This window comes from Chiloscyllium plagiosum, unplaced genomic scaffold (assembly GCF_037043375.1).
Source record: "Chiloscyllium plagiosum isolate Xiang-an unplaced genomic scaffold, Cpla_swu_hap1 HiC_scaffold_19, whole genome shotgun sequence".
In the NCBI taxonomy this organism is placed as follows: Eukaryota; Metazoa; Chordata; class Chondrichthyes; order Orectolobiformes; family Hemiscylliidae; genus Chiloscyllium; species Chiloscyllium plagiosum.
The window spans coordinates 31,295,627-31,308,570 of NW_028270157.1; positions in this window are offsets into that span (position 1 = coordinate 31,295,627).

The window sequence follows — 12,944 nt, forward strand, 5'->3', positions numbered from 1 at the left end:
TCTATGACTCTATGACTCTATCTCCCATTCTTCTAACATCTCACCCATGGTTGGTCTAGATTGTGCATTACGCAGCAAATGATGACTACTCTGGAAACCCTGTTCAGCCAGTGCTGAGTGCTCCAGAACAATCAAAGTAATGGAAGACTGATTGTTGATTATTGATAGTCCAAATGGATGTATGTGTCGCATTGTAGGGCTGTTCACCTGCAGTCTAAAGATTTCACACTGAGATCATTAGCCACCCATTCTAGGATTATCACTTTCACTGGCTCTTTTCTTCCCTGATGCAGCTACATGCAAAACATATGTGCTCTATATCTTAACATTTCTCTAACGACATTGCCCAAGTACAGGTCGATCTGCTATAACACACATTTCGTTAACACAAATTCACTGTGACGAGATTGATGAATTAGAACTTTATTTCTAAAGTGCAATCTTTTAAAACGCATGTTGGCTGAAATGTGATCACTAAAATTTCAGGCGCTGTTTCTAAAGTGTGATTTTTCTATAATGCAGGGTTGCACAAAAACGTAACCATCGTGTTAGAGAAGAATTACCTGTAACACAATGTGAGTCTACCTGCTCATCATTATTCCCTGGGAAGCAGCTAAGCAGCCAGCAGTCATTGGAAGGATCTAGCCAGCAAAATAGCTTCATTGCCATGTCATTAACTTTCATATGCAGGGCCTTGGGATTGGCTCTGCAGGGCTGATTGTGTATTAACTCCTGCCTTCCCATGCCCAAACACAGCCAATACCACTGCTGGTAAATCTTAGATTCCTTTCTTTTGAAAGGTTTATGATTGCCAGAATATGAGAGCTGTTTGTAGTTTTAACACCTTATGTGCCTTTAATGTCTGGTTTATCTTTAATGCGAAGTTATTAAAATAATGCTTTTACAATCTGTTTTTCTCAGTTTATATTTTGATTGCTTCTTTTCGGTTTGTGCTCACCTTGACTCACCATCTGCAAATTGTTCTGGAGCCCCTCCCCCTTTTTGGAACATTACCACACTCCTCCTTTGGGAATAGAGTTTTAGTAAGATGTTGATGATACACTTTGCTTTTGGTTATTTCCCCCACCCTTTCGCTGCCCTCCCTTTGGAGTACAATTTCATCTCCACCACTGAGGATCGCCAAGTTATTTGCCTTTTCTTTCCATTTTCATGCATCAATCTCCTTTTCAATGGTCCTTTTTGTTATTCCCCTCAATATTTCTGCTCTTACCCTGATATTCCCCGTTCCATTGAGCTACTTAACCTTATCCTTACACCTCCCATTAATTAGGTGTCTGGCTTTCCTTTCCTTTGTACCCAGCATGCCTTTAGGAACCATTTTTATTTATGCCCTTTTCAGATTTCACCTCCTTTAGATTAATACTTCATTTAACTCCCACTTTTAAGTTAGGTTTTGTACTAATGAACCACTGTGACTGCTTTGATTAGACAGGCTAGTGGTTCCAATCAGCCTTTTTTATAACATTGTAATCATTCTACTGCAGTAAGCCTGACAGCTTATAAATGTGACATCTTATGAGCTGCAGAGTGTGAATAGCTTTCACCCCTAACACGGGAGTGTTTTAAAAATGAAATAAGCCTGACTGTGTATAAATATGTCTTCTCATCAGCAGCTGAACATAAAAAGGCTTCAGCCCTAATACTCATCGCTCTGCTGCCCTGGGTCCAGCAGCATCCTCATCATTAGCATTAGCAATGAAATGACTTGATGCTGAAGGAGCCAAGTTGCAGATTAATGGTTTACTCGCTGGATGTAGGAGGAAGCTGTCAGATATTCAGACCATGCAGATAGCCAAGTTTATTAACACATGTTTCCTGCTGTTGAGAACAAAATTGTACTTATCAAGCTAATTCTTAGTGACCATTTGTGACAGTCCAATGAATGTAATACAGGTTCCTAACTAAGAATGTCAGGAAAGCTGACCTGTCTGGCAAGTTCTGGGAACTTAATACCAGAAGTTTACCAGAGTTGAGACACAGAAACTTTGCTTCCCACCCAATTTAGTTCTGCCACGCATCCTTCTGAAATGGACGGTGAGCCCGAAACATGCTGCCCACGGATTCTCAGTGAATCAAACTCAGACATCCTGTGAATACAGAGAGGGATACTGCTGTGTGAAAATTCAGCTGTTGCTGTGAAGAAGGAATGCTGGACAGAATGAAGTCCCTACTTGAAGAGCTGGGCCTTATTGAGATTTAAAAATCAAAAGGTCACCAGTGTCTTGCTGCTGAAATTCCATCCATGTACGCTTAAGAAGATTGAGAGAAAGGACTTCTGAAAATAATACCCTGAAGGACATAGTCCAGTGTGGGAGGAAGAAGAGAGCCTTTTAATATGCTGGGAAGAATTTGGGATTTAAAAAACAGGACTTGAGAATGCGCTGGCCACTAACACAGTTGATGCCTTTAAAGGAAAGTGGGCACCACAAGGTATGGAGTGCTTTATTTCCCTCTCCAATCCATTTTGAATTAAACCCCTCCCACTGTCTCCACTTCACCCTCACTTTTGATGCTAAATCAGAAATTGCTGGAAAAACTCAGCAAGTTAGGCAGAATCTGCGGAGAGAAGGTAGCATTAATATTCGGGTCAGTGTGTTTATTGATGGACTCTGTGAATGAGTGCCATGCTTCTGGAAATTTTCTGGCTATCCTCTGTCTGGCTTGTCTTATTATTGTTGTGTTTTCCCAGTTGAATTTGTGGTCCTTATTGTCTCTACATATAGCTAATAGAGATAGCTAGTTAAGGCGTTTCATGGCTAATTGGTGTTCATGAAAGCAGATCACTAGTTGTCAGCTTTTTGTCCTATACAGTATAGTGTTTCATGCAGTCCCTGCATGAAATCTTGTACACCACATTTGTCCTGCACATGATAGGTATTGGGTCACAAATTCAACTGGGATGACACAAAATAAAAAGACAAACATAGGACAGCCAGAGAATTTCTAAAAGCATGGCACTCATCCACAGACTCCATCAGTAAACACATTTACCTAAACCCAATATAATGTCCACTGCAATGAACAACTGGAACTGGCAACCAGAAGCAGTGGAAACAAAATCAAATAAATTCCACCTGACCCAGTACAGCAGTGTTTCACAGGAGGCTCCACAATACTGAGGATGTCACCGAGAAAGGGGATGAAACATCTGCAAACCAACTTCCCAGCTCGGCAAACATACTCACAACAACTACAACCTGCATCCGAGCTGCAAATCTTTACAATAACCTTGAATGATCAGTTGTGTGTCAGACTGTTTCTGGATACAAAAGAAGAACACAGGACTACATTTTTTTAGATTAGATTAGATTCTCAACAGTATGGAAACAGGCCCTTCAGCCCAAAAGGTCCACACCACCCCTCTGAAAAGAAACCCACCCAAACCCATTCCCCCACCCTATATTTACCCCTGACTAACACATCTAACACTGTGGGCAATTTAGCATGACCAATTCACCTGACCTGCACATCTTTGGATTGTGGGAGGAAACCGGAGCACCTGGAGGAAACCCCCGCAGACACAGGGAGAATGTGCAAGTTCCACGCAGGCAGGCAGGAATCAAACCCAGGAGCCTGGTGCTGTGAAGCAGCAGTGCTACCCACTGAGCCACTGTGCTGCCCGTTGAGAATATGCCATAATTTATAAATGAATTATGAGTTTTTTGGTCATATTAAGAAACTAATATCTGTTTTGTCATTTAGAGTGTATGCTAGCTGACTTAATAATCTTTAGTTAATGTTGGTTTCAGTTTTTTGTTGTAGTAGACATCTTAAATCTTGAAACATTCGTGTAATTCCTTGAAGTCAGTCACTGAGAATTCAAATATCTTTCAAAAGTTATCAGTCTGTATGGTAATTGCAATGCAAGGATCAAAGGAGATCCAAAACACCATTCAGCACACAATATTTTCAACCCTGCCAATTACTGCCCCACCAGTCTACTCTTAATCAAGTAAAGGGATGGAAGATATCACCAACAATGCTTTCACACAATACCTGTTCTTCAATAACTTACTTAGTGATGCCCAGTTTGGGTTCTGCCAGGGCCACTTAACTTCTGACCTCATTATAGCCTTGGTCCAAACATGAACAAAAGAGTTGAATTCCAGAGCTGAAGTGAGAGTAACAGCCCTTCACATCAAGGCTGAAGTTGACTGAGTATGCTACCAAGGAGCCCCAGCAAAACTGGAATCAATGTGTGTAAGGGGACAAACTCTCCATTAGTTGGAGTCATACTTGACACACAGGAAGATTATTGTGGTTGTTGGAAGTCAGTCGTCTCAGCTCCAGGACATCTTTGCAGGAGTTCTGTAGGGTAATGTTGTAGGCCCAACCACCTTCAGCTGTTTCATCAATGACCATCCCTCCATTTTAAGATCAGAAGTGGGCATGTTTGCCAAAGATTGTACAACGTTCAGCTCCAAACTCCACTCCTTAGATACTGAAACGGTCCATGTTCAAATGCAACAAGAGTTCGACAATATCTAGGCTTGGGCTGACAAATGGCAAGAAACATTTGCACCACACAAATGCCAGGTTATGACCATCACCAATAAGAGACAATCTAACCACTACTCCTTGACATTCAATGGTGTTACCATCACTGAATTACCCACACTCAACATCCTGAGGGTTATTACTGACAAGAAACACAACTGGACTCACCACTCAAATACAGTGGCTTCAACAGTGGGTCAGAGGCGAGGAATACTGTGGCAAGTAACTCACCTCCTGACTCTTCAAAGCTTGTCCACCATCTACAAGCCACAAGTCAGGAATGTGATGGAGTATTCTCCACTTACCTGGATTAATGCAGCTCCAAAAACACACAAGAAGCTTAACATTATCCATGACAAACCAGCCCGCTTGATAGGCACTACATCCACAAGCATCCACTCCATCCACTACTGGTGCTCAGTAGCAACAGTGTGTACTGTCTACAAGATGAACTGCAGAAATTCACCAAAGATCCTCAGACAGCACCTTCCAAATCCACGACCACTTCCATCTAGAAGGTCAAGGGCACTACCACCTTCAAATTCCTCTCCAAGCCACTTACCATCCTGACTTGTCACTGTGTCAGAATTCTGGAATTCCCTTCCTAATGGCATTATGGATCAACCCACAGCAGGTGGACTGCAGTGGTTCAAGACGGCAGCTCACCACCATCTTCTCAAGGGAAACAAGGGACAGGAAGTAAATGTTGGCTAGCCAGCAATACCCACATCCCACAAAATAAATAAGAAAAAAAAATCCTGTGCTGTGTTTGTTTTATGTGGGAAACACAAAGATAAATGCAGGTAATGTATAAACACTGCTGCCTGCAGATTCCCCTGCAAGTCACATAACATCCTGACTTGGAACTATTTTGTTGTTCCTTTATTGAGTCAAAATCCTCAATCTTACAATTATGTGAATGTGCCTGCACCACATGAACTTTCATGGTGCAAGAGACAGCTCACCATCATCATCTTGAAAATTTGGGATGGGTAATAAATATTGGAAACAAAAACAGAAATTGCTGAAAAAACTCAGCAGTTCTGGCAGCATCTGTGAAGAGAAATCAGAGTTAACCTTTCCAGTCTGGTGACCCTTCCTCAGGAACTGATGGTAGCTAGGAAAATGTCAGTTTTTATTCAGAAGATAGCGTGGGGGGAGGGGGTAAGGAGTAAATGATAGGTGGGGATAGAGCTCAAAGTGAGAGAAGAACAGTTGGACAGATAAAAGAGTGGGTAATGATCTGGCTAGGAGGGTGAATAGCTGTATAAGGAGACTATTAGTGCCCAACAATGGGTTGTGTGTATTAGCAGACTATGTGATAACAAGGCATGGTGTGTGGGGGTGTAGGCTAGGACATAGGAGAGTTCATGCCCTCAGGCAGTGGGTCCTGGGCAGAGACCAGCGTGGGGCAGGCAGTCCTGGGACTTAGCTTGGAGCCGCTGAGCGCTGGTACGGAGTGGTCTGGGGTTTGGAGCAAATCGGGGATGACTATTGGACTGGGATCTGGCATGGGCAGTCAGACCACGAGCTGAGCTGCTCCACTGTAATATCTATTTAAAATTTCCTACCTTGCTGTAATGCCCTCAGGCAGTGTGTCCTGGGCAGGGCTTATGCCCGAAACATCGATTCTCCTGCTCCTTGGATGCTGCCTGACCTGCTGCGCTTTTCCAGCAGCACATTTTTCAGCTACCTTGCTGTAATGCCAACCCTTTAGTAATGTCCTATTTTTAAACTTATTTTTCAACTCTGTAAGTAATGCAGTTACTTTTAACCTCTGCTGCATGCAAAAATTGTACTCAGTTACTTGTAGTTAAGGTGGTGCTATAAGAAGACAACATTGTAAAAGCTTTTTTCTGTATTCCTACAATAGAATACACATGACAATAAAAGGATATTGGAAATTTTATTGCCTGAAACAGAGATATTGGCCAGGGAATAGGGTGGTGTGTTGAAGTGGCAGGTAACTGGAAGCTCAGGGACATTTTTACAAGCAGAGCATAAGTGTTCTGTGAAGCGGTCACCCAGTCTATGCTTCGTTTCCCCAATGTAGAGGAAACCACATTTTGAGCTGTGGTGTGAAGTGCAGGTAAAGCGCTGTTTCACCTGGAAGGTATGTTTGGGCCCTTGGATACTGAGGAGGGAGGAGGTAAATGGGCAAGTGTAATACCTTCAGTGATTGCAGAAAAAGGTGGGGCTGTGGGAGATGTGCTGGGAGTGAAGGAAGAGTTGGCCAGGGTGTTGTGAAGGATACAGTCCCTGTGGAAGGTGGACAATGGAGGGGAGAGGAACATGTCTGGTGGTGGCATCTTGCTGGAGGTGGCAGAAAGGGTGGCTAATGATCCTCTGGATGTGGATGCTACTGGGATGGTAGGTAAGGTAAGTAATAAATGTTGGCTTTGCTAGTGATGTCCATGTCCTATACTTAGGTAAGAGAAAAGGTGTTTGGTAAGGTTTCCTTTATTGGTCAGAACATTGAATATAAGAATTGAGAGGTCATGTTGTGGCTGTACAGACTTTTGGAATATTGTGTGCATTTCCAGTCTCCTTCCTATTGGAAGGATGTTATGAAACTTGAAAGAGTTCAGAAAAGATTTACAAGGATGTTGCTAGGATTGGAGGATTTGAGCTATAGGGAGAGGCTGAATAGGTTGGGGCTGTTTTCACTGGACTGTCGGAGGCTGAGGGGTGTTCTTATAGAGGTTTATAAAATCATGAGGGGCATGGATAGGGTAAAAAGACAAGGTCTTTCCCCTGAGATTGGGGAGTCCAGAATGAGAGGATATAGGTTTAGGGTGAGAGGGGAAAGATATAAAAGAGACCTAAGGGACAACGTTTTAATGCAGAGGATGGTGCATGTATGGAATGAGCTGCCAGAGGAAATGGGGGAGGCTGGTACAATTACAGCACTTAAAAGGCATCTGGATGTGCGTATGAATAGAAAGGGTTTAGAGGGATATGGGCCAGGTGCTGGCAAATGGCATTAGATTAGGTTAGCTTATCTGGTCGGCATGGATAAGTTGCACCAAAGGGTCTATTTCCGTGTTGTACATCTCAATGACTCCATGGTTCTAAATACATCGTATCATTTTCAAAGAAAAGAAACAGAGTGCTGCAGTTTGGGCCATATTCCTCCAAATGAAAGATTTATAAAGGAGTTCAAAGCAACTTTATGACACTGTAGGCATTTGACATTTTGAAGAGTTGTAGTATGCACTGCAGAGGAAACCATCTCCCAACTGTTTTCTGCAGGAAAGCCAGAAGCCATCACAGTGACTACAGGTCTCAAGCAGCTGAGAATTTCCCTTCTCGAAGCTGATGTAAGCTATTTAAATCAATTAAGTGAAACATGTGGGTAATATTCAACTGAGATAAAGTAAGGTGCTTTTGAAAATCTGGCAACAAAAAACCCATTTTCTTCTACTTTCAAATAAACAGTTTCCCTAATGCTCAGCTGTTACTACAAAGCCTGTGTTTGTATTTTTTTCTTAGAACATTTATAAAACTCTCCTTAAAGCAGGCTTATTAAAAATGAAAATAATCTTTTTTTTAAGTAACTAAATTTAGTGCAATTGGTCTGAAATTCAGCACGGTACAAAAATGTATTACATTTTAACCATATACTTTATTTGGAAAATTACTTGATACGTCATCAATTATAATATATGAATATGCAGCAAAGAAAGTGTAACTTTGTGATCTAAACTGGTAAATACTTTCAACATTATAGAACATGTGCAATAAATCTCAATAATGCATTAGCCTCCAAAAGAAAAAGAACCATTCCATATTTTGTCTGTCTTTGTAAAATGGGGTACTTCAGATGAAATTGCAGTCAAGCACTAAGTCTTTGGTTTCAAAGTTACAAGCTTTTTTTTCTGAATAATAGCCGTCTGGTGGTAAAACTGCTTCAGCTCAGAAAAGACAAAAGGGACTTTGAAAAGGGGTTGGATATATTTGCTACTATTATATTTTGGAAATCATCATTTTCCAAGAATGATCAGTTTCTCAGGTCTTTCTCCAATTCTGTCAATATTAGCTTTTAAAAAAAGTAATTGGTTAGTTTTCACACTGTTTGTAATACCTTGCTGTGTGCAAGCTGACGGCTGCATTTCCTCACATTACTACTGTGGCTACATTTCAAATGTACTTTATTGACAGTAAAGTGCTCTGGAACATTGTAAGGTGATGTAAGACACATTATCAATATGTCTTTCGTGCTTATCTAATTATATTAATGCAAAATAACAGGACTTACAGATAGTGAATCCAGGGAAAGAAAAACATTAAAATGCTGTTAATGCAAAGTTTCCAAAAAATATACGAATTGTGTAGATGGGTATCAAAAAGATGCTAAGCAAAATCGTGAAATGTAACACTATTGCAATCCCATTTTATAAAGAATGTGCTGTTAAATTTGCTAAATGCAGCACAAGAGTCTTTTTCTATTGGGAATGAATATCATCTTCACTACTTGAGGGATTCAGATCTTCTAAGGCAGCTTGTCCATTTATTGTTTACTAATCTTTATTCCATTGAAATCATTAGAATAACATTTGGCTTTGCCCAATAATTGCTCACAATTGACCTCATTAGATTACTCAAACAGCCAGGGTGAAAATCTACACAAAGTATTCTGATTTTGTAAAATTCCTTACTTTCAGCTGAAACTGTCGCAACTTTAGGCTGGGTTATATTTGGAGACTTTATCTGTGATACACTTGGAAAAATAGATATGAAAGAATAAGTGAGTAGTCATGACCAACAGAAAACACTGAATCTTCTCCCAACTTGCCCCCATATTTCAAGTTGCTTTGAAAGTTAGCAGAAAATCAGGAACAAGAGTCAAAATGAAATCTTTATGTAGTCTTACTCAGGGTAGCATAAAGATAAAGACAGATTATTACTCAAGCAGTTTATTACTCAATTGTGTTTTCCAGTTGATTTAAAGACTAATGAAAGCAATGACAGATTTAAAGGAGTGAAAGGCTTAGGGAGATAAGAGAGAATGTGACTACATACAAAATTTTGGTCACCTGACTCACATTTTCTCATGTAGCTTGGTGTGATATTTTGTTTTGGAGTGCTCCTGTGAAACACCTTGAGATGTTAAAGACACTGCAAGTAGTGTATTGTTCTTGTTTATAGTAACTGTCAGCTGTGAGCTGATCCCTGTTGGTATTTATGATCTCTTACAATTTCTTATTCAACCAAGCATCTGTTCACAGACCGTACTCAATTTACTCTGGTGATCAAGTTGTACCACAATTTCCAAATTTTATTTCAATCTGGGAAGGGTTATTACTAAATATACTGGCAAAATAACTAATTAATCCAATGAATGTAAAGTTATTATGGTAAGTTATTGAATTTGTGAATTGATTTAACTGAATTTAAAAATCTTCTATCATTGCAGTACATGCAGTGTCGATACACTACCACTGTTTTCAGGGAGGGAGTTCCAAGATCTTGACGAAGTGATAGTGAAGAAGCGGCAATGTAGTTCCAGCTCAGGATGGAATGTGCCTTAGAGAGGAACTTGACGGTGTTCCCTTGTATCTTCTGCCCTTTAAACTTTGAAGCGCTAGAGGTCATGGGTTTAGAAGGTCCTGTCTCAAGAACTTTGATGATTTGTTACAGTGTATCTTGTAGATGGTATCCACTAATGCCATTGTGCATCAGTGGTAGGGGAAGTGAAGGATGAAGATGTTAGGTGAGAAGCCAGTTAAGCAAGCTGCTTTGTCCTTGATGATATTGAGCTTCTTGAATGTTATTGGAGCTGGACCCATCCAGACAAGTATTCCATTGCAGTCCTTACTTTTGCTTTGATTGGCATTGGGAAGATGGAAGGTGAGTCACTCATTATTGAATTTCTAGCTTCTGACCTGGTCTTGAAGCCACAGTATTTAAATGGCTCATCCAGATCAGTTTCTGGTCAATGGTCAGTGGTCACTCTCAAGGTGTTGATGGTGTGGAATTCAGTTATAGTAATGTCATTGAGTATCAAGAAGTAATATTTGGAGATGGTCATTGGCTGGCATTTATGTGGTGCCACCTATTAACTAAAGTCTGGTGTTGTCTAGATCTTCCTTTATTTGGGCTTGGACTGCTTCAATATTTGAGGAGTCATGAAACGTGATTTATATTGTATTGTCATCAATAGACATTTCCATCTCTGACCCTATGATGAAGGGAATGTCATTAGTAAACTTTGTTGGACCTTGTTCAATAACCTGAATAGCTCCTGCAGCAAAAGCCTGTGGCTGAATGATTGATCTCCACAAATCACACCCATATTCCTTTGTGCCAGGCATGACTCCCACCAACAGAGGGTTTTCCTTGATTCCCATTGCTTTCAGTTTTGTTTGGACCCCATAATACCAACTGTCAAATGCTGCCTTGGTGTCAAGGGTGTCCCCACACCATCCCGTCAGTTAAGGTCTTTTGTCCGTGTTTGGACCACGGCTGTAATGAGTTCGGGAACTGCATCAGCCTGGTGAAACTCAAACTGAGCATCAGTGAGCAGGTTAATGTTGAGTAGCGCTGTTTGACAGCACTGTCAATGACATGTCCCATCACTTTGCTCAAGGGTGAGAGTAGACTGATTAAGCCTCAAATGGTTGGGTTGAATTTGTCCTTTTTCTGGTGGTCAAGACACACAAACAATTTTCTACATTGCTAGGTAGATATCGCTAATATAACTGGTTCTAGAGAACATCTTTAGTCCGATTGCCAGTATATTCTTAGCTCCTATAGCCTCTCCATTAATCAATGCCTTCAGCTGTTTCCTAATGTCAGGTGGAGTGAGTCAGATTGATGCTGGGGATTCTGATTCTGATCTCCATAGATCAGGATTGTTCATCCAATCGACATCTCTGGCTGAAAATAGGTGAAAAAAACGTCAGCCTTTTCTTTTGTAATGGTGCGTTTAGCAATCCCCTCGTCCACCACTGATAATGGTGATACTTATGGAGTCTCCTCCTGATAGTGTTTTAATTGTCCACTTTTATTCATGTGTGGATATAGGAGGACTGCAAAGCTTAGAACTTATGAGTTTGTGGGATTGCTCATACTCATTTATTGCATGCTGCATAAATTAACAGTTTGATACCTCGTTTTTTAGTATGCATGCTCCTATAGTTCATTGAACCAGGAGTGATCAGCTGGCTTGGTGTAAACGATAGAGTAGGGGATATAGTTGAATACAATTCTGTTTTGTTGCTGATGGTCCCTAGTGCCTCATTTATGCCCAATAGTGAGTTGTTAGATCAGTTTAAAATCTCTTCCATTTAGCATGATGATATTAACATACAACAGGGTGACAGGATTTCTCAAGTTGAGGGTAGGACTTCACCTTTGCAAGTACTGTGTGGTGATGATTCTCACTGATTCTGTCACAGACAGATGCATCTGCTACAAGTAGATTGGTGGGGTCAAGATCAAGTTTATTTTTCTATCTTGTTTGTTTGCTCACCACCTGCCACAGACGCAGTCTAGCAGCTATATCCTCTCGGACTTGACTAGGCTCAGTCAGGGATGATACCACTGAGCCACTCTCAGTGAAATCACACATGCAGTGTACCTTCTGTGGCCTTTTCCAACCTCACTGTGTCTTCCAAGTGGTATTCAACTTGTTAGGCTATTGTTTAACCAGTCTGTGAAACAAATCTCCAAATTTTGTCACTAGCCCCTCGCTGTTCTGAAGCAGAACTTTTCAGCTTTGACAGGGCCATATCATTGTCCTGTTGTCATTTCTGGTGGCTGCTGGCTGTGCATTCCATTTCAAATCTTTATCGGGAAAACACAATCAAATTAACATGTACAAACACAATTAAATTAGAAATCACATAATCATACAAATTAACACTTTCTTTGCAAAATTTACATTTGAGTCAGTACATCTCCAGGAAATATTGCACTGAATTTTACCTTTTTTGGCTAACCGTCAGTTTTGTTAGGTTTCTTGATGGGATTCTCTTTGTGAAGCTATCAAGATATCTCAGTGTGTGTTTTTCTTTTACCAAACCTACCTCATTAACTATCTGCCCTGGCTTGATGGCGCCCATTTCTGCTGATACTGGCCGCATTCTACCATTTGTTAAATCTGGAACAACTCACCACTACCACAATATCCCAGAATAGAACCATATCCCTGGCATGAATGCCATCTTTAAAAGACCACTGCACACTCATACATGCATCGTCTGTCTGCAGCTGCACTGCATTCTTCCTGATATCTGCACCAGACATGGCAGAGAAAAGAAAATTGGCAAGCTGTTTTGTCAGGAGCCTGGAAGTCATGGTGAATGGGTGTTGCAATGGAGGGACACCCACTACCCCAGGACCAGAAGCGGAAATCATGCCAGACTGGACTGAGATTGCTACCTGGCTCAGTTTCAGTCTCAGCCCTCAGGAGTGTCACAAAG